Here is a 5,000-nt window from a genome sequence, read left to right as displayed (position 1 = left end):
ACGCCACAATTCCGAGCGCCTCGAGAGCACGCGGATTCGGCGATGGGCACATCCCGCTTCACTCGCCGTTACTGAGGGAATCCTCGTTAGTTTCTTTTCCTCCGCTTAGTAATATGCTTAAATTCAGCGGGTAACCTCGTCCGACCTCAGGCCGAAAATTGGAGCCCAGCTCCAGGCGTTCGTCGACGAGCAGCCTACCGCGGCGGCGGGCGTTCTGCGACGGGCATTAGACGGCGGGCGCTTGACTGGCAGGGCGAGCTCGCGAGCCGCAGTCCTCTTCGAGGCCGACTCGCGAGACTCGCTCGCCTGCGTCGCCGTGCCGCGTCGCAACCCAAATTGCACGCAGTAGGCAGTTCGTGCTGTCATAAGCGGGACGACCAGCGCGCCCGTACGGACCGCCAGCCGACACCGCACCAGCCCGACGCGGCTTCTCCTTTTTAGGGGAGACAAACCGCGCGGGAGCGTTTGAAACGCGACCCTGAGGCGGGCGCGGCTCCGGGATTGACCCGACGCCGCAATTTGCGTTCAGAACGTCGATGCTCAATGTGTCCTGCAATTCACATTAATTCACGCAGCTAGCTGCGTCCTTCATCGACTCGCGAGCCGAGTGATCCACCGCCAAGAGCCCTCGATTGACATTTGTTCTGCACTGCGCCGCGCACAATGTGGTAGCATTCGAAAATTACTGGCGCCGAGCGGTCGACCCGACCTAGTCGGTTCGCCGACGCATGAAGCCGGCTTCGCGGAGCTGGCACTCGGCGCGCAATTTACCAGGTGACCGGTGGCGTTGGGATCCCGGCAGCGGCCGGGGTACCTTCGCCGTTCGGGCGGTCGCGCACGCGCGCACATTGGAGTGACGCACGTGCGGTCGCAGCCGTTTCTCGAGCCTCGCCTCGACCGTTGTGCGCTGACGCCCAACGTCGACCGTTAATGATCCTTCCGCAGGTTCACCTACGGAAACCTTGTTACGACTTTTACTTCCTCTAAATGATCAAGTTAGATCGTCTTCTCGGACACCGGCCCGGCCGTTGCCGACCGCGCCAGGTCCAATCGGAGGACCTCACTAAACCATTCAATCGGTAGTAGCGACGGGCGGTGTGTACAAAGGGCAGGGACGTAATCAACGCGAGCTGATGACTCGCGCTTACTGGGCATTCCTCGTTCAAGGGAAACAATTGCAATTCCCTATCCCTAGCACGACCGGGGTTCAGCGGGTTACCCGGACCTTTCGGCCAAGGCGAGCACACGCTGATCCGGTCAGTGTAGCGCGCGTGCGGCCCCGAACATCTAAGGGCATCACAGACCTGTTATTGCTCAATCTCGTGTGGCTAAACGCCACTAGTCCCTCTAAGAAGTTAAACGCCGACCGATCGGGTCGCGTAACTAGTTAGCAAGCCAGAGTCTCGTTCGTTATCGGAATTAACCAGACAAATCGCTCCACCAACTAAGAACGGCCATGCACCACCACCCACAGAATCAAGAAAGAGCTCTCAATCTGTCAATCCTCACTGTGTCCGGGCCGGGTGAGATTCCCCGTGTTGAGTCAAATTAAGCCGCAGGCTCCACGCCTGGTGGTGCCCTTCCGTCAATTCCTTTAAGTTTCAGCTTTGCAACCATACTTCCCCCGGAACCCAAAGACTTTGGTTTCCCGCAAGCTGCCGGGGAGGTCGTCAAACTAACGCCCCCCGATCGCTGGTTGGCATCGTTTATAGTCAGAACTAGGACGGTATCTGATCGTCTTCGAACCTCTGACTTTCGCTCTTGATTAAAGAAAACATTCTTGGCAAATGCTTTCGCAGTCGCTCGTCTTGCGCCGATCCAAGAATTTCACCTCTAGCGGCACAGTACGAATGCCCCCGTCCGTCCCTCTTAATCATTACCTCGCGCTCCGAAAACCAACAAAATAGAACCGAGGTCCTATTCCATTATTCCATGCACCATTATTCAGGCGAGCCGCCTGCTTTGAACACTCTAATTTTTTCAAAGTAAACGTCCCGGCCGCCGCCGACACTCAGTCAAGGGCACCGGCGGAGCGCCGGGGGTGAGGGCCAGGTGCGGCCAGTGCACGCCTTGCGACGGACCGGCCGCCTGCGCCCAAGATCCAACTACGAGCTTTTTAACCGCAACAACTTAAATATACACTTTTGGAGCTGGAATTACCGCGGCTGCTGGCACCAGACTTGCCCTCCAATGGATACTCGTTAAAGGTTTTAAAGTGTGCTCATTCCAATTACAGGGCCTCGTTTAGAGTCCTGTATTGTTATTTTTCGTCACTACCTCCCCGCGTCGGGAATGGGTAATTTGCGCGCCTGCTGCCTTCCTTGGATGTGGTAGCCGTTTCTCAGGCTCCCTCTCCGGAATCGAACCCTGATTCCCCGTCACCCGTAAGAACCTCGGTAGGCCGATACCCTACCGACGAAAGTTGATAGGGCAGACACTTGAATGATCCGTCGCCGGTGCGAGACCGTGCGATCCGCTGAGTTACCCAGAGTCGCCAAGACGTGTCGGGCGCGACGAAACGCCGGCCCGGTCGGTTTTTGGACTGATAAATGCACGCCCGCCGTGAGGCAGGCGCCTGCCGCATGTATTAGCTCTAGATTTTGTACAGGTATCCACGTACGATGTACGATCAAATGAACCATAACTGATTTAATGAGCCATTCGCAGTTTCACTGTACGAGAGCGCGTACTTAGACTTGCATGGCTTAATCTTTGAGACAAGCATATGACTACTGGCAGGATCAACCAGGTAGCTAACCGTGAGCAATCGCCGTTGCCGGCGGCAGCTCGGGCAGCGCGCATCCGCGTCGCCGCCGCACCTTCTCGATTCGTCAGTTCCACGGGGGAAGACGAGTCCGACGTATTTCGCTTCGTTCGCCGCGCGAACTCCGAAAACAGCCATCACTCCGCGGCAGCGGCCGTGTCGCAAGCAGCGCACGGTCGGCAAAGCACACGGAGATTCCGGGCTCCTGAACCGATCTTCCACGTGGCGTGAGACACCTCCGAAGAGAGCGATTGGCGTCGGACGAGCAGCAGCACATCTGCCCAGCGAGCCTACCGCCATACGGAGCACTGCCATACACGTGCACGCGCAAGCACGAGGGAGCGGGGCTTTTACACAGCGCATGTTGGCCTCCGTAACGCTTCACAGCATCAACGCAGACTTCGCGCACAACCGCTCACCCAGAGAGAGTTACCCCTCATATATAGTAAAAAAACTTTATGCGGACCCCCTGCTGGCATCAGGGGGCACATCAACAAAAATTGGGTTTTCCCCCGGCCTGGTCCGGCCCAAACCGCCCAGTCACCCCGATGTCCCGACGGTTCGAAAAAGTGGCACACGTGCCCAAGCCGTTCCAATGGCTTGCCATGCGCTGATTTCAACATAGCAATGACGCACCTGAGTCAAAAAAAAAAATCTTTTTGCGCGGCACCGCATGCCCCGGTACCCGGCCGCGGCTGGTCCCATCGAGCCGGGGTGGGTCTAAAAATGCGGCCCATGCTAGAAGTGTTCCAAAGTGCTTGCAGGCACTGTTTGACACACAGCCATCGCGCACTGGGGTCCTGGCGCCTTGCGCGGGAGCAAAAAATTTTCGCGGCACCGCATGCCCCGCTACCCCGCCGCGGCTGTGGACGAGAAATTTGAAGCTTATTTGATATTCCAGGTAAGTTTGCAATTTTCATAATAATCATGTACGAAGTAAACTTGTTACTTGTTACGAATTAAGCTGCCTCGCACTGTTTGCCAAGTTTACTGAGATATTTTTGTACGTTTTTTGTTTTTACTCGGATCAATAATTGACGTGATATTTAATTTACCTCATCAAAAATCAGGTATATTGTTTGTTTATTACTGCCAGGACCGCACTAACCACCAAGCAAAGTAAGTATGTTCTCAAGGGAAAGGCCCCTATAGAAACGTTACATTCCCAAAGACTTTGTTTTAAATGTCTAAATGTGTGTTGTTTTCTGTGGATGTTAAGTACTAACTAAGTATGCAACAGTACTTCAGGCTAGATTTACTTGTCAGGTGCTCTGGGCCTCTAAAGTGCTCAATTCATCCCTGACTACAGTCATACAGTAATCTTATTGTTTTCTTTTGGCAACATACCCATTATGCTTCATCTAGAATCCAGTCTGCAGAAAATGGCAGTTCCCGACGAGATATTGGGCGATATGTCCCGCTTGTACGCGCGTGCACGACCCGTAAGTTCGCGAACGAGACCAATTTCAGCAGGCGCAAAGCAAGTGAAAGAGGTCAAAGCAGGCCTATTAAATGCCTTTGGTGCAAAATTCTAATGTGCAACCCTGAGAAATTAGCATGCATTTTTTTATTAATCGCGCACACAGCTGCCATACTCTGCAGACTGATCTACAATACTTCAACAGAAGTATCTGATGTGCTTTTTCATACAGGTGATTAAGTGATGGCCGGTCCACCTAGGTTTGTGCCAACCGTGATTGGAAAATTGGTGAAGATTGCCAGAAAGAGACCCGACTTGACAAACGTTTCTTCGATCCAAATCCATATGTGTCCATGGGAAAAAAATTCAACATCCACAAAATCTTTTTGGATGACTGTTTCGGGAGAAAAGAGTCGAAAAACCAATCGCCTCTGCCCGATTAACACTAACGTTGCTCATGATGGCTCGGAACCAACAATAACTGTTCAGTTTTATGACGAAGAAAAACTTTGTATTCATGGACAATATTTGACTGCTGAAGAAATCATGTACCATTTCAATTCATTTTGCATAAACAAGGGATTAGTAAAAAAGGATACAAATACCACCTTGTTTTAATGGACAGATTAACTATGTTTTGTTTACTTTTTATTGAAATATTCAACACTGGCAGTTATGCTGAATGCTAATATTGAAGGATTGTAACCAGTGGTGGAATTCAATTTTTTTTCAACCGGTTCTGTTACTAAAATTCATTGACAGTAACCAGTAATGCTAACTGGTTCGCTGATCTCATAAAAAATCGTGAGACGGTTC

General features: G+C 52.4%; 3 non-coding genes across 3 annotated transcripts in view; all 3 read right to left on the bottom strand.

Annotated features, from left to right (window-relative positions):
* LOC145207619 (large subunit ribosomal RNA) overlaps window positions 1–154 on the bottom strand; it is a 3,686-nt gene extending 3,532 nt beyond the window's left edge. The window contains exon 1 of the ribosomal RNA XR_013854103.1: window positions 1–154. This exon is cut by the window's left edge and continues 3,532 nt beyond it. This is a non-coding gene — a ribosomal RNA (large subunit ribosomal RNA).
* A 319-nt stretch (window positions 155–473) lies between these two features.
* LOC145207614 (5.8S ribosomal RNA) lies at window positions 474–627 on the bottom strand. The gene has a single exon (XR_013854099.1). It is a non-coding gene; the product is annotated as a 5.8S ribosomal RNA (ribosomal RNA).
* A 301-nt stretch (window positions 628–928) lies between these two features.
* LOC145207626 (small subunit ribosomal RNA) lies at window positions 929–2,752 on the bottom strand. Its single transcript, XR_013854110.1, has one exon. It is a non-coding gene; the product is annotated as a small subunit ribosomal RNA (ribosomal RNA).
* Between the last annotated feature and the right edge of the window lie 2,248 nt (window positions 2,753–5,000).

This window comes from Phallusia mammillata, unplaced genomic scaffold (genome assembly GCF_965637545.1).
Source record: "Phallusia mammillata unplaced genomic scaffold, kaPhaMamm4.hap1.1 HAP1_SCAFFOLD_123, whole genome shotgun sequence".
Taxonomy (NCBI): domain Eukaryota; kingdom Metazoa; phylum Chordata; class Ascidiacea; order Phlebobranchia; family Ascidiidae; genus Phallusia; species Phallusia mammillata.
Note: the sequence above shows the minus strand (reverse complement) of the source record. Positions and strands in the feature narration are given on the sequence as shown.